We start from the raw sequence: 23,937 nt of genomic DNA, 5'->3' as shown, positions 1-23,937 counted from the left end.
GGGATGTGATTTGGATGATTATTACAAATGCTTGTGTTTGATGGTAAATGCATGGAAGGGGTCAGTGATGACAAGTTGCCATGGGAAAATAAAGGAATTTTTTCTTGGAAGATGATGTTAGGGTTGATTGCCTTGACTGTGCTTGATTCTTAATGGGATTAATTAAGAAAGGATACTTTGAGCGGGCGGATCATCTACAAGGTCATGCCACGTTTCAACTTGAGAGGGCACTGCTCGATTCATGGGCCGAAGGTCGAGCGGTGAAAAGGCCAACCACGGAAGTTGTGTCTCACTCCTAGGTCATTTGGGATCAGTGGAGCTCTGGACACCCCTTGTCTAGTTCGAAATGGAGTTGTAGACTGTCGTGAGCCCAACGTCTAGGGCATTGGAAGATCCTATTCTAAATAATAGATGGAAATTATGGTACCACATGATTTGGACCGGGTACTTCTGTTGGACAGAAAACATACATAATTTCTCATGTATAAGCATGAGACAAAGATTAACATGAAGAAAAGTTAAGGAATTTATTTGAAAGTTTGTCAAAGGATTGCTTGCTCTGTATTTGTGCATGTGCCCTAAATTACGTGAATGAACCGTGTTCCCTAAAAGGCTTAATTAATGAAGTTGATTTTAAATGTCACACATAAATGTGGTAGGACCTAATTAGATAACTAAAGAATTTCTACTGAGGGAAGTGGGTGGGCGGAACCCCTAACGGGTCTGTCCTATGGTAGGGTAGTCTCAGAGAATTGGGAGGCTTCTCACAAGATTTTACCATCGTCCGACCTTTAAGTATTGTGAGGTTAGAACTCGATTCATGCCGTTTAAGGGGATCGGAATGGGACTATGCCCTATGGGCACAGAGGTTGAGTGGCACATCCCTCTCATTTCCCGCTCTCTTTGAACCAAGTGCAGTATGGATTTGCATCGGATTCGGTATCTTTGCGTAAAGTAGGATGTCCAGAATTCGACGCTAGGATGCTGTTAGGAGACCTTGTCTAGTAGGAACCCAAATTTCAGGTTGATCCTAGTGGGTTCAACCGCAAACATTCCATTGTAAAGTGAACTCGGGAAACCCTAGGCGACAAACCCTGGAACATTCCATGGGAGTGGCAGGCGATGACACTTGGATTCGTTTCTCGATGGACCGCTAAAATGTGCTTGGACAGTCGATAGGCGGGCACGTTACAGTTGGTATTAGAGCGAAACTTCGTGATGATATATGATTGATTTATGTATGGTTTGTAGACATATTTTAAATAGAATAACCTAAGTTCTATAGATTGATTGTCATGCATCTTCTACAACCACAAATGCTGACATGTAAGAGAAGAAATTCCTTCTCAAGCAAATTAAGGCACCCAAGTTTGATGGAGAAGGGATAGACATTGCAGCAAAGGTGAAGATATGGATTGAATCAATGGATGATTATTTCTCTGCTTCAGGAACCACTTTCTCCAATCAAGCAATGATAACCAAACTTAAGCTAGTTGGCCAAGCTTGGGTATGGTGGAAGTAATGGTGCAAAGATCAAGGTGTTTCTGAAGCCGATGTCACTTGGGCTCAGTTGAAAGATGATGTACGTGGACGATACCTTTCGCCAACCTACAGACTTTGAGGATGAATGAAATCTTCAAGCTCAAGTAGTTGAAATTAACCGTGAAAGCTTACTACTCAAAGTTTACTAAAATACGCACCGCCTATGGATATTGCGCAGCAAGTATCCAAGTTTTGCCATGGCTTGAATACTCCTCTGAACCACTGTCTTGAAGCAATGCGTCCAACGGACTTGTAAGATGCATTACTTTGAGCAAAGCCAATCATCCAAGAATTTAAACCGTGCAATTGTGACCAAGATGTTTCTCGAGATCAGGTCAAGAGATGCCACACATGCGAAGAGATAGGGCATATCTGTATGAGATCTCCCTACCTCAATGCTTCCATTGCAATGAGCTAGGGCATGTCCAAGCAGATTGCCCTGACTTAAGTCTAGAAGATATCGAGCCCCTAAAGAAACGAAGCTACACAAGTGTAGTCTATGGATATACAGAGGAATCAGATGAAGACGAAGACCTAGAACCCACTACACCTTATCAGGATGACTAGAAATCCTAGAAGTTTTATCGACATGTAATAATACAAATTATATTGGGAATAAAACTTACTCTTATAACTACGGTTAACTCGAGTAATATGAGTTGCACTACTTGAACCATTAAGAGTAGCACATCGGATGCATGGTGGGTCCTAACCCATAGGTCTTAAAGCCCCACTAATGCTTGTCTTCCCCAGTTCTTTCGAGATGAGGACATCCTGGGCTCTCTAAGGGCGAGAAGATGTAACATTTTGCCGTTGTATACAAAGTCCCCCCTCCCCACATTTTAATGAAAGGAATTTAAATTAATTTTTCCCCACTCCCCCAGCTGCCGTCCGCTGAATAGATGGTGAGGGGAGGGAGGTTGACGACGATGCCAAGGTAGGTGACGATGATGCCGCTGAATAGATGGTGAGGGGAGGGAGGTTGACGACGATACCCAGGCAGGCGACAGCGGCATGGACAAAGCTGACGAGGAAGGAGGCGACGATAACAAAGGCAAAGTTGACCACGATGGAGATAACAATGATGTAGGGGGGGAGGCCATGTGGCCTACACCCCCCTAGTCCCCCCACTGCCGTGTAGAGAAGGACATCCATTTTTGCCTACCTAGGTGGAGGGTAAGGAGAGGGCCTCCATCATCCTTTCCCCACGCCCCTCCCTCCCCAATAATACCACCTCTTCCCCATTATATAAACCCCCCCAATCGCAATAAAGGACGAGGGCCAAGATGTTGCACGAGAGAGAGAGAGAGAGAGAGAGAGAGAGAGAGAGAGAGAGAGAGAGAGAGAGAGAGAGAGAGAGAGAGAGAGAGAGAGAGAGAGAGAGAGAGAGAGAGAGAGAGAGAGAGAGAGAGAGAGAGAGAGAGAGAGAGAGAGAGAGAGAGAGAGAGAGAGAGAAGAAGAAGAAGAAGAAGAAGAAGAAGAAGAAGAAGAAGAAGAAGAAGAAGAAGAAGAAGAAGAAGAAGAAGAAGAAGAAGAAGAACAGGAGGGAGAGGGAGAGGGAGAGAGAGGGAAAAAAAGAACGGGAAAGAGAGAGAAGAAGAAGAGGAGGGAGAGGGAGGGAGGGGGAGAGAGAGAGAAGAAGAAGAAGAAGAGGGGAGAGAGAGGGGGGGAAGGTTCTGGGAGATTCCTCCCTTCCCCTCCTTAGAGGGTGACCACACACTCAGTCTCTTCCCCGCAACTTATACCCTTTTTACACGGATTAAACCCCCTTCGCACAATAGAGGGTGACCACACACTGAGTCTCTTCCCCGCAACTTATACCCTTTTTACACGGATTAAACCCCCTTTGCACAATAGAGGACAATCACCCCGGCACGCTACCTTGCCCACGTGAGAGAGAAAGAGAGATTTGTAAGTCGAAAGTATGGCCCCCGAACGAAGGGAGACACACACCAATCATAATCCTGCATCCAACAATGGAGCCACTGGCCAGGGCATTTCTATGAATACAAATACAATGTTTGGTATGGAGAATTCATATCTAAATATCCAGGTATTAATTGCCATCCCCCCTATTCATTAGGACTTAGGTTATATCAAATTGGCATGTGCATGAGTTCCTTTTAAATAAGTAATCGAAATTATCGAACTTGTAGGGGATTTTAGGAAATTCTTTCCGTAACCATAGATGTCCATGCGTAGATTTATTCATATGACATATTGAGGTTCACACAAACCCTTGTATCTGAATACAATCATTGCATTCTAGTGCTATGTGACAAAGATCATATGTAGCATAAGTAGCATATAAGGCTACTTAAGGGTTATGCACACAGATGGTGCATGCATGAGGAAGATTATATGAAATATATATCGATGGTACACAAATTAATCTTGCATTAAAGTCTTGCTAATATCACGAACTATTAGTTTATTGGGATTTCAAAGTTATGCCTAGCTAGTACAAACAATAATCATTGGGATTAAAATTACGATGCCTTGAGAACCGCCGATAGTGGCTATGCTTATCAATCCTATTCGGGGTTGGGCTAGATGCAACAATAACTCTAGGGTAAGTGAAGAGCTCAAGGGTTAGGAAACTCTAAGTACGATGCTTTTGTAATTGTTGGGAAAAAGGTGGGGTTACCAATCAATGTAAGTGATTAATAGAACTTATGTCTTGTACAGTGTTTAAGACCCTAACATATGCCTTAGTCAAAAGAAGGGTATGTTAAGTAAATTTTACATGGAACCGCTCCTGATCCTAAGGGGGAGAGAAAATATGTGATGGAAGGTTATCGCGACTATTCTTGCAATGTTTGGAAAAGGATATCATTGTCTTTGTTGATTGATCAAATTAAATTGATTGTTGGGATGTGATTTGGATGATTATTCCAAGTGCTTGTGTTTGATGGTAAATGCATGGCAGGGGTCAGTGATGACAAGTTGCCATGGGGAAATAAAGTAATTTTTTCTTGGAAGATGATATTAGGTTTGATTGCCTTGATTGTGCTTGATTCTTAATGGGATTAATTAAGGAAGGATGCTTTGCATGGGTGGATCATCTCCAAGGTAATGTCGCATTTTAACCCGAGAGGGCACTGCTCGATTCATGGGCCGAAGGTCGAGTGCTAAAAAGGCCAACCACGAAAGTTGTGTCTCACTCTTAGGTCGCTTGGGGCCAGTGAAGCTTGGACACCCCTTGCCTAGTCCGAAACAAAATTGTAGACTGTCGTGAGCCCAACGTCTAGGGTGTTGGAAGATCCTATTCTAAATAATGGATGGAAATTATGGTGCCACGTGATTTGGATTGGGTACTTCTGTTGGACAGAAGGGATACATAATGTCTCCTGTATGGGCTGGAGATAAAGATTAACATGAAGATAAGTTAAGGAATTTGTTTGAAAGTTTGCCAAAGGATTTCTTGCTCTATATTTGTGTATGTGGCCCAAATTATGCGAACGAACCCTGTTCCCTAAAAGGCTTAATTAATGAAGTTGATTTTAAATGCCACATATAAATGTGATAGGACCTAATTAGATAACTAAAGAATGCCTAGTGAGGGAAGCGGGTGGGCGGAACCCCCAATGGGTCTATCCTACCGCAGGGTGGTCCCAGATAACTGGGAGGCTTCTCACAAGATTTTACCATCATTCCGACCTTTAAGTATCATGAGGTTAGAACCTGATTCATGCTGTTTTAGGGGACCGGAATGGGACTACGCTCTACAGGTAGAGAGGTTGAGCGGCACATCCCTCTTGTTTCCCACTCTCTTCGAACCAAGTGTGGTATGGATCTGCTTTGGATTGGGTATCTCTGCGTAAAGTAGGATGTCCAGAATCTGGTGCTAGGATGCTGTTAGGAGACCTTGTCCACTAGGAACCCAAATTTCAGGTCAATCCTAGTGGGTTCGGCCGCAAACGTTCCATTGCAAGGCGGACTTGGGAAACCCTAGGTGACAAACCCCAGAACATTCAATGGGAGTGCCAGGCAGTGACACTTAGATTCGTTTCTTGATGGACAACTAAAATGTGCTTGGATACCTGATAGGCGGGCACGTTATATCCCTTGACCACTATTGAGAGTGATGGTGTGCCATTAGCACTCTTTGGGCTAACCCTATGTATCACTCTCATGTTTCACTCCATTCCATCATTTTGGCCCATGAGCTAATAGTGCCATTTAATATGTAGCACCATCCATTATTTAATAAGATTCTTACTAGGGAGAAACTACACATGGCAAGTCACTTTGTTGGTCCCTATTTGCTCACAAATATTACCACATATTCATGCGACCATTTGGCCGATGCATTTGTTGAATTGGAGTATAACCCCAACTTTTACACATGTGGCCATGTGTTGAGGCAAACGCACCAACAGTCGGGACTTTGGACGGACTTCTATTCTTTCAGAAGCTGCAACTCACGTTGGCGATAATCTCTCACCTTGTCTCTCACGCTCTGCTCTAACTAACCAAGCATTCTCCTCTCCAACCCAAGGAAGCAAGAACACAAGACTAGCTCGAGTTGTAGTGAACTCACCTAACTTACCTTTCAAAGGCTCGAAGATAGTTCCACGACCACGATCAACACGATCCGATGCCGTCGCTCCTTCGCATCCACCACCAAGCACACCAACGAGTCGAAGAGCTAGTAGAGACGATGAGAAAAGCAAGAAGATGACGAAGAGCTTCACCTTCCCTCAGTCCCTCGCTCAACACACCTCTCACTCTCTCCCTCTCAGTCACTCTCAACACAATGGAAGCAAGATGATAGAATAGAAAGATTGAATGGTTGCACTAACAGAGCTTCCGCAGCATGAATGTGCCAAAAAGGGGTGTATACAACTGAGACATCCCACCCTTATATAGACATAGAATTAGGGTTAGGGTTTGCGCCCCTTTTGCGTTTAGGGTTAGGGTTAGGGTTTGCGCCCCTTTTGCTTTTAGGGTTTCCACAACTGTGAATTAGGGTTTGCACCCTCTTTGGGCATCCTACCCACATAGTGGGCTTTAGGCCGGTCAATCCTTGAAACATGCTTGAACCTTAGCCTAAATAGACCAAGCCTACACTATTCTAATCACAATTACATGTGCGCAACCCACGCAACACATGCGGGTGGGACAAATACAACTACGGGTGATAAATACAATGTGCACGGGAGTGAGCACGGCTCTCACAAAATAATACAACCATGATAGTCTGATGATGTCCATGAGTAAAAAGTAATACACAAGTGCCCAAAGTAATACAATGAAGCTCCACAAAATAGTAATCCACCAAAAAATAGTATCCAGCACTTGCACTTTCTGCAGCCTTCTCAAAATACCGTTAACATTATTTCCCCCCTAGACGAGTGCGAGTCCCATGGCACTCACGTCGTAGGTAGCATGCTGTAGCTTGCACCGAAGACGCGGAATGCTGGGAACAGTCCTGATCAAGTAGTAGTCCTGATGGAGAAGAAATGGATGTGGCTGATGAAGAACGATGGTTGTTGAAGATGAGGATGTTGCCTGCTGCGGGTGGTACAAATGATGTTGCTCAAATTGTGGTAGATGGTGAGACTGATGGTGTTGCTGGTGACAAATCCTGTAAAAGTTGGCTATGCTGAAGATACACTTGACTGTTGATCCTTCTGATGAATAGAACTTGAATGGTCATTGGAAAATGGAATAGAGGTCGTAGAAGATGGGAGATGCAATGTTGATGTAGAAGTGATGCGCATGATTCTCCACAACTCGAATACCTGCAAAGTAAAACCTCACGTGCAGTCACTCCCTAGGGGAAAAGTGCTAGTCTTCTGATCGTGCACAGGACATATGATGATGTTGGTTTGGGAGATGGGTCGAACTCCAGGCAAGCCTGAAGTGTTGTCCCACACTTGAGGACCCAAAACCGTGAATAGGTTATGGTGCAAATACTATAGTGAGTGCACGTGCATACATAGTCTAATACATAGGTAGAAGACTTCTCCATGGGTGCTTCTGTTGATGATGATGCTCGATGATGAGGAAGCAAGGGAGCTTGATCTGATGAAGATGGAAAGAATGGTAGGTACTGAGAAAAAAAAGGTTGTTGTTGAAGATGCAAGGGAGACACCTAAGTGGGATAGATAAAGGAATTCTTGAAGCGCATGGTTCTCCACTGGATCAACCACATGTGGTAGGTGACCTGAGGTGATGTGGTGTTACTGAGATAAATGAAGTAGAAATGAAAAGTGCACGTGACTCAGGGAGACAGGTCTAGCCTAGGCGAGCCGAGACTCCCTAGGTATGTCCTGACCTTGATGTGCCCTAAGCAAATGTGTGGGGAAATGGAAAAAGGGCTAGGGGGTTAGAGACGGAGCCAGCTGACCAAAGCCACTGGACACATCCAACTTGAGGACCCCTAGGTGCAGTGCAGTGCATGTGAGTGCATATATATATATATATATATATATATATCTTTTTTTTATTTTTTGCTTTCTCTTTTTTTTTTCCATCATGTGATGCACAAGGGAGTCACTCCTCAGGAAGTGGCTGCAAGGTAAGTGAAAGACACCCTTTGCTCAAAAGATATGGCTTAAGAAAGGTTCGGAGATAAATGGGTGATTCTGGATAAAAAGGATGGGTACACCGAGCAAATCTGCTATCCACCATATCCTCAAGCAAGGCTACACAGTAAGAGGGGAATAATACAGCTCGAAGAAGAAGTCTTGCCATGGCAATGCGGTCAATCCCTGTGTTGATGTCGAAGAATAAGGGTGGCAGGTCATCCTCATAGGGAGTCGGTGGCTGCTGTAAGAGCTTACTATGAGGCGGAGATAATTGCAAGTGACTATGAAGGTAGGATCGGGGCAATTTGAGTAGAGTTTAAGGAAACTGTCAAAAGAGGGTAGCAGATCATGCAACTGGAAGTGATAGATATCACTCTCATGCGGAGCATTGATATTGGGAATTTTGGGAAAGTTATGCCTGCCATGCTTCTCAGCATCATAGTTTTGGAGCCCCGAGAGGAACACCAAGGAAAAGGGAATTCTCTTGCAAGAAAATCTATCTTGTAACATCAACAAGCTTGTTTATCATATTTCATATGATCACAATGAAGAAAAGAACACCAGGCACAACAAATCTTCATGCAGCATCATGTAGATCTCCCACGGATTTTAATAGAATCAACCATATTCTTCAACATCTTCACAAAATCCATCAATAGAACAAAGAAAGCAAAGGAATACACCATCTTTGAATGGAAATACATCACATAGTATTCATCTTCAATATCTTCATAGTCTTCTCTCTCAATCTCTCATATACAATCACTCTGTTTGAGTAGAATTGGCTATCTCTGACTCTCTCTCTCACACTCCATCAATAATACATCATATCCTCACTACAATCTCTCAAAATTACTCTCAATAATCACTCTTAGGTCGTGGATACCCCTCCCAAGAGGTATGTCTGATATGAAAAGTCACCAGAGCCACTACAGTGTCCTTTCATAGCTCACTACTGTCACTTCACTCGAGTCTTCTCTTGAGTCTTCAGCAGCTATTTCTTCCACTTCCTTCAGCTCTTTTGCACTTGTATTCACCTCTTTCCAAGGCTAGAAAACTTTCCCAAAAGTCACACATACATTCCACAGAACACTTACAGAAGCATACAGAACAGTCTACAGAACAGTACCAGAACAGCTACAGTACAGAACAGAACAGAAACAGAACAGAAGCAGAAGCTCTACAGAAGACCTACAGAAGGTTACAGAAGGTTATCAAAACCTCATAACTCACTCTCAAACCATTTCAAACTCTCACAAACCATTCACTAAGCTTTCATAATATCTCATTCTTCATCAATCAATATTCCTTCCCTCCTTACAGAAGACAATCAGAACAAAACAGACCAAAACAGAACAAAACAGAAGGTATACAGAACCATTCAGAACCTATCAGAACATCACAGAACCACCAACAAACATCATGGTCTTCCAAAACACAATCAATATCATCTAAAACACTCTCAAACCACTTCCAAACCAATCAATCATCTCATAAAATCAACCATTCAGCTCTTAAAAACAACAAAAATCAGCCAAAAAACAAGTCATTTCAACACTCAACATATCCCCACACTTAATAAGGAAGCGTCCTCGCGACCCAGGAAAAAGGGAATACAAGTTCAGGGAAAAGCTCAACTTTGATCTTCAATATCTTTTCAAAAAGAATCCATCCACCACGACCCCAACTTATAACCTGTTTCTGATATAAAAATACAAAGAAAGGAAAACTCTTTATATATTAACACCTCTTATCAAACTAAAAATCACCACAAATTTGTAAAGGATATAAGAGTTTGCTTCTTCTTCATCAGCATCTGCTTCAACTCTGCAACCACGACCCCATCTCTACAAATCTCCAAAACATAGCTCGTACACGAAATCCAATAGGAAACCACCACGTTCGTTTGACATAAATGAACTCACAACACAAACACTAATACACAACACAACCATCTGAATGACTCCGTCAAAAAAGAGAGTTTTGCATTAAAAAGCTTCCACCATACATTGGAAAGGTATCAATGAAGATGATCCCTCTTAAAAGATTGATGTTGTCGGAATCGATCCATAGATAAGGATTCATCTACAAAGTTTTTAGGAGGATTTTGAAAAAATTGGAGACAACACATCCTTTCCAACAGGACCAAGTATCTGCTCGGCAAACAGAGGGCATGAAAATACAGTATCTCCAGCTACTGGGAATCAATGCTTACATTGACATTCATGCACAACTTTGGAATAGGCTTTGAATCAGTATGAGAGTGCCTATGCATATACGCCAGGTACCAAGCAAAGTGAGCAGTTAATCTCACTGAGGGATCTGCAGACTGTGAATATTGTTGGGCAAAATGAACATAATTCTGATAAGCTTGACTGGAAGCTGTCCATTCTCCTGGAATTACTGGCCAATTAATCTGCGGTCCTGTAAGGCAATCATCCGAACTCCATCCCCTTCTTCTAGAAATCTGATTATCAAAACCGTCACAGTCACTAACCAACTGAGGTGGTTGAGATATGGAAGTGTTAGGAGAGGGTAGTGGAATAAGGGAAAGTGGATGAAGGGAAGGATAGGAAAAATCATAAAAGGAAGAAAAGGTTAAAGAAGGAGTGGCAGAAATTTGGAAGGAATCACTAAGGAACGGTGTTAACTAATAAATAGGAAATGTGGAGGGTACATTAATGAGGGGTGAAGAACAGGGTGGAGAAGGGGAAAATACCCTATCCTCAATAAAGGAACAATATGTGAAAATAGGAATTTGAGGGAAAGATGAAGGTTGGAAAAGAAGAGGTAAAATAATGGAATTAGACTGACAAAGGGAAAAATATAGAGGAGGGTAGGAACAGAAGGTCCTAAAAGAGATCGTCGATGATAGGCATCAAAGAAGGTAGCATCAAATGGATTATGTTTGGAAAGATAGGTTAAGAGATCCATCCTCAGTTGGTTAGTACTCTGTACAAAGGTAGGAGCTGTGTTTTGTCTTTGATTTAGGACCACTGAATCAATCATGGGATGCCACGAATTATCCTGACAATCAGCTACTTTGGAGGAATAACTCTGGAACATGTCAGCTATGCGCAACTCCAAATGATTGACATATAAAACGGCCTGTAAGACCACATCCCCCACATACCATGCCATATCTACCTCATCTGGAATTAACAAATCTCCTCGGAGATACATGTATGACATCAACATGGTATCTGGCGTGACAGAATCTTCAAAGACCATTCTGACTACCTCTGTCAACAACTCAGTAGACCAAGCCCCACTCCAGCCATCCTCTGGAAAAGGTAAATCCATCGTGGAAAGCTTCATATAGAAAACCAACTTCTGTAATTGGTAGTGGACAAAGAAAGAATGGTCTGGTAAGATATATTCCTGAAACTGTTCAAAGGTAGACCATAACAAGTCCATTCTGGACTGCAATCTTTCCACTTTATCTTGGAATAGAGGGCACAAAGTAGCCTGTCTCTGAAGAGCAGCCAAGTCCTGCTGTGAAAGAGAAGGAATCAATGGAACAGGAGGGCTTGGAGGAACAGAGCGGGACTTTGCCAGCTGATCTTGCAACTGCTGGATTTGGAAGGCTTGGTTGGCCACTGTGTCATTAGCCATCTGTAAAGATGAAAGCTTGTCATCTAAAAGAACTTGGAATTCTTTCGCTTCGCTGGACATCCTCTCCTTCTCTGCTGAAAGGCTAGTAACCTGTGAGTGAGCCTCTAGTAACTGGATCTTCAAAGAAGAAATCTCATCGCTTTGGGTGGCAACCAGTTGGGTTTGTTGTTCCATTTGCTTAAATAGATCTGCTAGGGTATCCTTAGCAGAAGCTAACTCAGATGTTGCCTTATGCAACTGGTCTTTGGACTGCATGAGCTCCTCATAGAAAGATGCGTACAGCTGTTGAACACAGGCTGTCACTGACAACTCAATGGAACTTTGAATATCCTTGCAGAGGAAAGGAATGGCATCTCCTGAGACGAGACTGTTCAGGGAAGGAACTGAGATCTCCAAGGATCCTTCTCGATGTGCTCTGAACAGGTTATTGCAAGTGAGATACCCAGGGAGTTCACTGCCAGAAGTAGCAGGGATAGGCACTGAGGGAAGTACTGAAGGGGCTTTATCCGCTACCCTCTTCAAGCGTTTGCGCTGTATGACCAGGGGAGGCGGAGAATCATCATCCTCAATGTCAATGGGTGCTGACTCCTCTGAAGGTGGAGGAGGAGGTACTGGATCTGATGGAGGAGGTGGAGGTACAGTCTTCTGTAAACCTGAATAGGTCAAGAAGGCAGACAAATATGATCCATAGGTAACATTGGTAACATTACCCCTGGTGACTTTAACAAAATGCTGATCCATTTTAGTAAGGAGGTATGTGCTCCAATCAATAGCAACTCCTTTCAGCACTATCCTGGAGGCTGTGAAAAGCTCTTTGGACAAATAGTGGGATGGCGTTTTGGCAGGCATAAACCTGTCCTGAAGGAACTGACACATCGTCTTCCATACGGGATCAGTAATCATAGAAAAGGAAACTCGTGAAGAGTTGATCACCTTCTTAACATCGAGGATTTCCCTTGTCTGCTTCTGCAACAGCTTTAGAATCTCTGCATTAGAGAAGAGCTGACGAGTGGTCACAAAAGGTTCTCCTTTGGAGGGAAGAGACAGAGCCTTCCCTAAGCCTCGAGATGTCAAAGTCATAGACATGCCTTGGACTACTCCTGTCTTCTTGCTGTAAGAGGCCAGGAACTCATCACATAAGGACGGATCCTCTGGAAGCAATGGAAAAGGAGTGGCCACAAAAGCAGCAAGGCCCGCCTTCGTGAGGGGCTCAAAAGTAAGTAGGGAAGAGTAATCCCTACTAACTAATGGGACGTACTGGATAGGGGGAGGAGCATAAGAAGGCGCCATTCAGATGGTTACACACACACCACAAACACAGACAATCAAGGAGAATGCCTGCAAAGCAACAGACAAAAACCAAGGATAAGAGAATTACCAAATAAGACGTGACACGACTAACTAACCCCAAGCAAACCACATCCTAGAAAAAATTTGACATGACCTCGAGACAAATGCGACCGAAAGCTTCATGCGATGCATCAGACAAACACCCTGAACCCCATATCAGGCAACAAAAGAAAAAAACTGCATACCGTACCCGTAACCGTAACTAAGACAGGAAACCAAAAGAAGACCACATCCGACACATATCAATACTATATCTGTGATAAACCAAGACTGGACCATGGAAAACAACTCTAATGACTGTGCAAACCCATCCCACGAAACGGTTCATTAAAAAGGGGAAGTAAGTGCAGTGAAGGGGGAATTAATTTAATGAAGGGTTGATTTTAATCAATTATTAAAAATGGGTGAATTTTTATTAGGTGATAAACCTTAGCAAGAAAACGGCGGTTCCTTATTAGTTATTTAATTACCACTGATTAGATTAAAACGGTGCGTTTAATCGATTCTCGGACTTCGATTCCCGACTGGGTCTCTAAATGCAATTCATTAATTACAATTTAAGGTGACGTGGAGCGCTTTTTTGCCAGCGCGTGCTCATGTGACGGCAATTGAAAATTTAAAGTGCCTCTTTAGCGCACGTAGCGCGTGCTAAGTGAACGGCTGGTTTATTTTAATTAAAAAAGAATGTGTGTTTAGCGCGAATGCGCGTGGAAATTGTGGGTGAATTAAAGGGTTCATTTTAACAATTAATTTGTGATTAAGGGGGAAATGAAAATAAATAAAGCACATAAAATAAATACCTGGAAGGGGTGTGTATGTAATGCAGAAATGCACACGGAAGAGTCCCCCAAAAGAAGGGAATCCAGGAAAGGAAAAGTAAAGATCACTGATGAAACAACAAACAACACCTTAGCGGATGTGTGGATTTGATTGTGGTTGGTTTTTGATTTTTTTGTTATTTTTATTTTTATCATTTGTTAGTAGTTTTGTATTTATTATTATTAGTATTTTTATTTTTTGTGTTAAGGTGTGATTATGTATGGTGGAATAAATGGAAAATGAGCAAGGGAGGTGAGGGGAATTTTTTAGAATTTTTTAAGAATTTTTGACTATTTTGTACTATTTTTAAATGAATTTTCTACATTTATTGGCAATTTGGAGGTGAAATTAGGAAATATTGAATTTTCAGAAATTTTAGGATAGGCAATTGCCAGCAGACAAATTCCCAAAAATTGGCAAAAGGCAAAAGGAATTGTTAGAAATTTTTCTGAATTTTTTTATGGAAAAATTAATGTAGTGATTAATTAAGTCACCTAAAGCACATTAATCAAATAAGGCAGTTAAGCATAAGTCAGTTAAGTCTGGTTAGTGGGGTAAGTCATGTTAGTCTACCTAAGTCAAGTCAGGTTAGTCTAGGTTGCTTAGGTTAGTCAACGAGGCTAGGTTAGTCAACTAGGTAGGTTAATCAACTAAGGTAAGTTAACTAGGTTGGGGTTAGTCAACTAAGTTGACTATGGTTAGGTTAGTCTAGGTTAACTATAGTTAGGTAAGTCTAGGTTAACTATAGTTAGGTTATTCTAGGTTAACTAGAGTTAGGTTAGTCAACTAACTAGGGGAGGGTTAGTAAACTAACTAGGGTTAGTTGAGGGAACTAACTAAAGTTAGTGGTCTTAGTTAGGTTGGAACTAACTAGGGTTAGTGTAAGTTAATTAGGGTTAGACTAACTTAATTAGGGTTAGTTGAACTAACTAAAGTTAGTAGAACTAACCTAAGGAGGGTTAGAGAGGAGGTGGAGCAGAAAGGTGGCGGCGGCGGCGACTCGGCGGCTCCTGGGGCGGCGCGACGGCACTTCCAGGCGGTGGCAATTCCAGGGCGCAGCGGCACTTCCAGGGCGCGGCGGCACTTCCGGCGGAGGAGGGGGAGGGACGGACGCGCTGGGGGAAGGGGAAGGAAGAGAGGGAAGTCGTCGGCGGCTGGCGGGAGGAGGAAAGAAGACGGCGGCGGGGGTAGGGAGGAAGGCGGAGAAGCAGGAGGGCGGGGGGGTAGGGAGGAGGCGACGGCGGGGGCTGGCGCTGCTGGCGGGGGGGGGGGGGGGTAGGGAAGAAGACGAAGGAGGGGAGGGCGGAGGTGCTGGCGGGGGGGTAGGGAAGAAGACGAAGGAGGGGAGGGAGGCGCTGGCGGGTGGAGGAGGGGAGAAGGAGAGAAGAAAGGAGGGAAGAGGTGGAGAAAGAGGGGCTGGGCACGCAGGAGGAGAGAGAGAAAGAAAGGGAGAGAGAAAGAGAGGGAGAAGGGCGGTTGGGGGGAAGGGGTGGGCAGTTGGGGGGAAGGGGTGGGGGGGCCCATGGGGGGGGCCATGGGGTGGGCAGGTGGGGGGAAGGGGTGGGGGGCCCATGGGGGGGGCCATGGGGTGGGCAGGTGGGGGGAAGGGGTGGGGGGGCAAGGGCGCGTACCCTCGTCCCGTGCGCGTGCGCGGGGCGGGGTAAAAAAATTTGCCGTGACGGGATTGAAATGGCGCTGAGATGACGGTACGGGTTACGCGGACACGACCGGGGCGCGTGGAGACGCGTAAAATCGAAGAAGGGCGCGTTCACGCGCAAAACGGGCGTGAGAAAAAACGTAAAAATAAAGAAAAATTAATAACTCCCAATCCGGACGTCAAAACGAAATAACGTAAAAACAAAAAGTGGGCAGGACGACAGGGGAAAAACAAGGAAAATATGGGACGGGGGTTCTGGGAGGGGTAAAGGGCGGTCACGTGCAAAAACACAAAAAACGAACCAAAAACGCAATTTAAAAATTAATATCGAAAGATCCGTGCATCGGAATGAGGTGCAAAAAAAAGGAAAACTATGCAGAAAGATGTGCCCGACAATCCGATCACCTCAAAACATAATTCCGACTGAGATAAGACGCGTTCACATAGGAAAAACCCAAAAAACAACCCTGAAAATAGGATCGGAAATTAATATCGGACAAACCGTTCACCGGAATGACATGCAGTAAGAAGGAAAAATGTCCGCAGAAAGGGGTGGCACAGGGTTATCACGTTAAACCGCAGTTCTGGTGGAAGGAGGAGGGGTTCACATGTGAAAAACACCAAAAATACTCCCGAAAACTCATTTAAAATTTAATAAGTAAAAATCCGGAAGTCGAAAAAGGGTGGAGAAAAAAGGAAAAAGGTAGGGGAAGGCACAGGGGACACGGCTGTCAAATCAAATTGGAATTCCGATGCAAACAGGGCAGGTTCACATGGAAAAATGTCAAAAATATGCATGAAAAAGTCTTAAAAAACCGGAAAATTAATAACGGACAACCCGTGTATCAAAATGACTCGAAGTAAAAAGGAAAAATGTCATGGAAAAAGTGATGGTCAGGGCTATGACATCAGATCACGGTTCCGAAGCAAGAAAAGCACATTCACATGGAAAACCGTCTAATGTATGCAAAATGGTTCAAAAATTAATAACTCAAAAACCGTGCACCGGAACAGGGGTAGGTAAAAAGGAAAAATGGTCAGTTCAATGGGGGGAACAGGGCTATAAGGTTGGATTTGGATTTTGGTGAACGTAGGGTACATTCTCATGGAAAAACCTCATAATCAAGGAATGAAGGAAAACTGCAGGGGAACAGCCCCAAGGGTGGGTGGAACATAACCGGGTGGGTGGGAAGGGATCCCATTAGGGTAAAAGTAAGGCATGGTATGCATGCATGAACAGGTTAAGGCATATGCAGAGGGGTATGCAACATAGACGCGCAGGGACGCGTCCCCACACTTAAGACCTTAACGGATAGGGTTAACCGAACAACAGGGACCTAGGACCACGCCATAGACCATCCACTAACGTCCCCACACTTAAAACATGACCGTCACTAAGAAACAGAAATTGTAGGGTTAGAAAAACTTGGCCCGTTTCGTCAAGAATCAAGGTTGAGTGTCGACGGCATGTCCAGTGTGGTTGTCGGCGCTGGAGGGACCAAGGCATCTTCTCGGCACACGTCCGTCATGGCAGGGACCACGCGGCAGCACCTAGGGAGGTAGCTGATGGAAGGAATCGCAAAAAAAATTCGTCGATGATGATGAGGGATACTACACTCAACTCACAAGCACTCAATTGAAATGAAAGAACAGTCACTCGCCCCATGACTAATATCACTCGAGAAAGAATGATTGAAACCCATATCTCATACCCGGTTGAGGAATCAACAAGGGGGAATGGTGCAGAAGGAGTATGCCAGGGTGCACAGTTGATGGTGCAGTAGTGCGTCTAACCCGTCTGGCATAGGTGCAAGGAGGAAGGCAAGGGAGCCTTACAGTGCAGTGCACAGAACAGGGTGATGTGTCTTGTGATGACGGCAAAGACCCATCCCGTGAGTGCACAAGGAAACTGAAACATACCTGACTCCAAGTGTCGTAACGTCCCTCAATCTCACCTCTCGGTAATTGATTGAAGAAACTCCAGTCACACTCAACCCACCCTCTGTCTCACGCTCTGTTGATAGATACAGAAGGGCAGCCTTTTCTTGAAACCCGTGGATGTAATCCTCACAGTCGCTTGTGCAAAGGTTGTATGCCTTGTGCGCATTTGATGGTGCAACTGTGCATCCCGCCTTGTGCCCGCATACGGTGCAAGAAGGAAGGCAAGGGAGCCTTATGGTGCAGTGCACAGAAACAAATTGTGCTTTGTGCTTTGAGAGGCCCATCCCGTGCGTGCAACTCTTCATTCACACTTCTCACCTCGCATTTGATTTGAAGGGAAAAGATTGGTCTCTCGCCCCACCCTCTGTCTCACGCTCTGTTGATAGATACAGAGGGCAACCATACTCACTTCCCCATCCGGTTAGGATGAAAGCTCACATCACTCGATTGTTTGGCGATGAAGATCACGCCATCAATTGTTAAAGAGGCGTACCCAGGGAGGTAGCCATCGAATCGAACGTTGTATTGGACAGGAACATAGCGTCTGCTAGAGGACAGGTAATCACTTTGCAAAAAGACCCAGGACACAGCGTACCAAGGGAGGCAGCTGCGGAATTGGATCCTGGAGATATCAATTAATGAATCCACTTTCTGGACTGCTGGGTGTTACCACCTTTTCCACAGCCAGCTTCTCGCCCAAGGGTGTTGACCACCTTTTCTTGGAACGAGGCCTGCTATGACAGGGAATTGCTTCCTTTTCTCTCATAACAGATTTGTTTTGTTTTTTTCTTTTTCTTCTTTGTTTTTTTTTAAAAAAAATTTTCCCCTATTCCCAAGGGTGTTTCCACCTTTTCTCGAAGAATAGGTCGGCATGACAGGGACCTAAGTCCTTTTCTCCCATGGTCGATATGTTTTGTTTTTTTTTCAATATTGAGCAAGGGAATGGTAGAAAAACCATGTGTCAAAACCAACCTCGCCACTGTCGCTGGTGGAAAATAGAGGATAAGAGATCAAGGCTGGAAGGGGGTTTTGAGGGGACAGAGGGTTGCGCCCTCTTCATCAGAAATGATTGAAGAACGGCTATCAGAAGTAGCATCATAACAAGTACAATGCCGCGCCAACGAGGGAAAGGATCAAGTGTCCGTAATTGTCAAGATTCCCAAGGAGGGAAGTACTTCTTCAGGCGATATCCATTAATCAGAAAGGGATCATCAGAGGCATCAACGGTCTGTACTTGGACAGAGCCATTAGGGTTGACGGCAAGTACCTTATAGGGGCCCATCCACCGCTGTTGAAGCTTGCCAGGAAACTTGCCAAAGCGTGAATCATAGGCTAGGGCCAAATCACCTTCTTTGAACTCCTTGTGCTTGATGAAACTATCATGGTAAGCCTTGCGTCGGGCTTGCGTGGCTTCCATGCACTGTAGAGCCATCCTACGAATTTCGTCCAAACATTCCAAGTGCAGAAGACGGCGTTGCAGTGAATCATCGTCCCCCAAACGCTCTTTGATAGCCACTCTCAAAGAGGGTAGTTCCAGTTCAACAGGAAAAACAGCTTCTGTACCATACACCAACTGGAAAGGTGTCTGTCCCGTTGCTGCTTTATGGGAGGTTCTATACGCCCAGAGGGCCTCTGTAAGTCGATCGTCCCAATCACGACGATGTGCGGCAATCGTTCTTGTCAGGATCGAGCAGAGGATGCGATTCGTGACTTCGACTTGGCCGTTGGCTCTGGGGTAATAAGGAGTGGACTTGCGATGGCGGATCTTATACAACTCTGTCAACTCTTCCATGACTTTGTTGAGGAAATGAGTGCCTCTGTCACTTACCAGCTCTAAGGGACTACCAAAACGGGTGATGATATTCTCGTACATGAACAGGGCCACGCTGTTACCATCGTCCCGCTTTAGGGCTTTAGCTTCACACCACTTTGTAACATAATCCGTACATACGAGGATGTATCTGTTCTGTTTCCTTCTAGTGGGAGGGTCGATCGGACCGACGAAGTCAATGCCCCACTTCTCAAACGGCGTCAATGAAGGATAGGTTGCAATGGCATGGCACTTGTCTTCGTGGGTTTCCCCATTCTTTGACAAGCATCACATCTTTTACAGTAATCATAGGAATCTTTATGAATGGTAGGCCACCAATATCCTGCTAGCAGAGCCTTCCTGGCTGTAGCTTCTCCTGCAAAGTGACCTCCACATGGCTCGTCGTGGCAAGCCTTCAGAACAATCCCAATCTCATCTCCTGCAACACATCTTCTGAGTATTTCATCTTTGCCTTTCTTGTACAATGCACCGCCTAGCAGGGTGTATGGGGCTGATTCTAGCATGAGCTTCTTCCTTTCCCGACTAGAGATACCAGGAGGGTACTGTTGGGTTGCCAGCAGATTGGCAATGTCTGCATACCAGGGAGTTACAGTTTCTACCAAGAATAGGGAAGCATCAGGGAGGTCTGGATCATCCTGCTCCGCGTCTGCAGTTTGTGGGATACACGACAGATGATCAGCCAAAACATGGGAACGACCAGGCTTAGTAATCACCTCAAAGTCAAACTCCTGGAATAGAAGGATCCATCGCATCATTCGTCCTTTCACATCTGCTTTGTTCATCAGGAAGGACAGGGCCTCATGATCCACATAAAATTTAAAGTGGGTAGATAGGAGGTAATGGCGAAACTTCTCCAGGGCAAACACCATTGCCAAGCACTCCAACTCTGTCACTGTATAGTTCCGTTCCCTATCAGTGACTTTCCGGCTTGCGTAATAGATCGGTTGATCCAGCTTCGAGGAGCCCTTCTGGCAGAGGACAGCACCTAAACCTTCAATTGATGCATCAGTGTGTACGTGGAACTCTTTCGTCCAATCAGGAGGTTGCAGAATGGGTGCTTCTATCAAACACTGCTTCAAAGTGTGAAAGGCTTTGTCACATTCGTCCGTCCAAGTAAACTCTGCATCTTTCCTCAGAAGCTTGTGCAAGGAAGTTGCCTTTGTTGCAAAATGGGCTATGAATCTTCTGTAGTAACCCACATGGCCTAGGAATCCCCTCAACTGTTTGAGGTTGGTGGGTGCTACTAGAGCTGCGATCTTTTCGATCTTTGCAGGGTCTGTTGATATCCCTTGTGCTGAGACAATGTGGCCCAACAGAACGCCAGAAGAAACCCCAAAGATGCATTTGTCGGGGTTGAGGGAAATCCCATACTCCCGGCATCGGTCAAAGCATTGTTCCAAATGTCCCCAGTGTTCACTGATCAAACTATAGACACAGAAGTCATCCAAATATACTTCGATAAAGTCGTGCAGATGATTTTGAAATGCGGCCATCATGACTCGTTGGAAAGTAGCAGGGGCATTGCAGAGCCCAAATGGCATCACTCGGTAAGCGTAGGTCCCCCATTCTGTGGTGAAGGTTGTTTTGGATTGGTCTTCTTCTGCGATTTGGACTTGGTTGTATCCACTGAATCCATCCAGAAGGGAATAAAGCTCATGTCCTGCCACTGTGTCCAACAGTTGGTCTGTGAAAGGGATAGGAAAGTGATCCTTCTTTGTTTTGGAATTAAGCTTTCGGAAATCCACACATATTTGCAATTTGCCATTCTTCTTGGGTACAACCACGATGGGTGAAACCCATTCACTATTTGCCACTGGATAGATGAACTCGGCTTCCAGAAGCTTCAGCAGCTCCGCTTTCACCAATGTGGAATAATTCGGGTTCATTCGCCTCTGTCGTTGCCGTACTGGCTTGGCATCAGGCTCCAAGTCAATATGATGTTGACATATTGTGGGATCAATCCCCTTTAGGTCTTTGTAGGACCATGCAAACACGTCCAAATTTTCTTTCAACAAGTTGTACAAGGTTGACAACTCCTCTTCTGGGAGGCTGCTACCCACCTTCAAGTGGCGTTCAGTGCCTTCTACATCCACAAAGGTTAACTGCCTTTCACCTTCTACTTCACGGATGAAGGTCCCGCGGACTGCTTCTGGATACAGATCCGACTCCTTCAAGGGAGTGATGTCCTCTTCTGATGTCCCATTAGAACCAACTTCTTCTTTTGATGGAGACTTAGGTTGCTCCTTGAGATGTTGAAATGGGATATGAGCCGTTTCAGGTTTGGTTTCAAAAGTAATTACCTCTTGGCTTGAGGACTCATCTTCTGATGATGACACATCCATGAACGTCACATAACAGGGACCCTCTGATGCCTGTTGGGTTTGTGGGACTGGTGTTTGTTGGCACGGTGCATCATCATCATCTTTCTTTAGCAAGGATGGGTTAGGACGGCAGGAGCCACTCTTGAAAGATGGCTTGTTCTTCTTAATCCATCCCTTATAAAAGTTTTGCATATGAGAAGATCCATTTACTAGACCAAATGGTACCATCACCATTCTGTCTCGTAGCATGAGGTCGTCTGTTTCTGATGCTTCTGGAACTTCTTCCACAAATGTATCCTCTTCAGGTGGGATAGACCCTTCCATTAGACTTTCATATCCATCCTCTTCTGTCTTTGTCTCTGCTTCTGCTTCTGCTTCTGCTTCTGTCTCTGTAGGAGCTCTGTAACAGAAGAACAGATTCTCTGTTTCCTCTCCTGTCTCTGTCTCTGTTTCTGCTATGGCCATGTAACAGGGAGAGCAGTACATCCATGCTTCTATCTCACTGTCAGAAGTGATTTCAGAAATCATTCCTGGTTCAGGCAGGAAGTATTCACCCATTGATAATGGCTTTGCCTCTTTTGGAAGTCGGCCTACAGTATCCACTGTTAAGGAATGTGCCACTGTTTTCTTGGGAAGGATCTGTTTGACAGCATCTTCGTCTGCTGATGTTCCATCTGTAGCCTCATTAGGGGAGTCAAAAGATAATTCCAAGGAGGTGGATCCATGTCCTTTTTGAGAACCATACAGTTTCAGCACCACTTTGTTGGGTCCTCTACCCAAAGTCAAAGTTCCTTTAAACCAATCCGTCCTTGCTCGGGCTTCAAAAAGCCATGGTCTGCCCATTAACAGAGGGTAGGATGTACCATAAGAGTTTGGCTTCACCACCAGATAGGTTAGCCAATAATCTTTTCCAGCCACTGTAGTCTTCACATATGGGAGAATGCCCAAAGGCTTGATTCTACTCTGATCCGCCAGTCTGATGAGCCATTGGGTTGGTTGCACACCTTGTAAGCCTAGATCCTTCATTGTCACATCCGTCATAATGTTCACTGATGAACCACCATCAATCAGTGCATTTGCAATGAAGCAGCCTTCTATCCACACACCAGTCTCTGGAGTACCCGGATCTAGGAAAGCATTAGCCACATCCACTTCTTTTACAGGTTCTGGAGCCTTGTTGGACTTTGTTGCTGTTGAGGGAGCAATCCTTAAGCCACGTCTTCTTGTCAATATACTTTTGAACCTTTTCCGGCAACTGAGGGACAACATCAATAATTGTCAGAATGTGAGGTTTGGTTTAAAGGTATCTAGATCTCTAACCAGATCGTATTCCTTAATAGGATCCACTGGCTTCTCTAACCGATTAGGGAATGGGGCAACACCCATTTTCATTTTCCCTCTTTCTTCCATCAGAGGAATTACAGGAACTTCTTCTGCCACTTGTGGCACTTCCTCCTCTTCTGTATCCTGGACCTCTGGTCCTGTCTCTGTAACTGTCTCTGTAACTGTCTCTGTAACTCTCTGTGGCACTGTAGGGCTCTGTACGGCACTGTTAGGCTCTGTTCTGTTCTGTTATTCTGGTGGAAGACTGAACTTCACTGTTCTGGCAGGAGGGTTATTTTCTTTCTGGACAGGTGGTTCCTTCTGCTTTGCACGCGTGATGGCAGCAACTTCCAATTCCACCAAATTGGAGGTAGGCTCTTGGGCCTTGGCTGGACTATCAGTAGCACTGTTTTTCACTGGGGCTGGACTTGGACAGTCTTTTGCAGTGTGGCCTTCTCCTTTGCATCGACTGCATAAGGGCTTGTAATCCACTGACCTTCGAGGATTTGGACAATTTGGTGAGATGTGTCCCTTTTCTCCGCATCTGTAACACTCCACTTCTGATCTCTGACCACCGCCAGACTGTCTTCCTCTGTAACTCTGAGAAGGAAATCTTCTGGGTCCGAAATTAGGACCAAACTCTCTAGGCTTGGGTCCAATATCTTGTGTTGTCATTTTGGATTCCAGCAGGTTGAATCTTGCATCTTCTTCCTTCCTTCTCCTATCATGCATCTCCTTCAGAGAGCAAATGTCCTCTGTATGATTCTTCCGCAAACAGTAGGAACAGAAGGCTCCAGGGATGGTTGGTTTTCGTGTACATTCAGTGGCTAAATGGCCTGCTTGATGACACTTACCACACCAAGTATTTGACCGCATCACATCTCTTCCTGCTCCTGCAACGTTGGATATGCTCGCTGTGTTCACTTTCAGCGTCTGTAGTTGTTCTGTAATCACATCCATCAACTCCTTTTTGATATTTGCAACTGAGTTAGATAAATAGTC

At 44.7% G+C, this 23,937-nt stretch overlaps 1 non-coding gene across 1 annotated transcript; it reads right to left on the bottom strand.

Moving 5' to 3' along the window:
• Window positions 1-9,694: 9,694 nt before the first annotated feature.
• On the bottom strand, window positions 9,695-9,762 carry LOC148034411 (small nucleolar RNA SNORD36). The gene has a single exon (XR_015691241.1). It is a non-coding gene; the product is annotated as a small nucleolar RNA SNORD36 (small nucleolar RNA).
• Between the last annotated feature and the right edge of the window lie 14,175 nt (window positions 9,763-23,937).

This window comes from Lygodium microphyllum, chromosome 6, assembly GCF_053477565.2.
Source record: "Lygodium microphyllum isolate KBCC chromosome 6, Lygodium_microphyllum_v1.1.10, whole genome shotgun sequence".
Lineage (NCBI taxonomy): Eukaryota > Viridiplantae > Streptophyta > Polypodiopsida > Schizaeales > Lygodiaceae > Lygodium > Lygodium microphyllum.
This window is presented reverse-complemented; position numbering and strand designations above follow the sequence as displayed.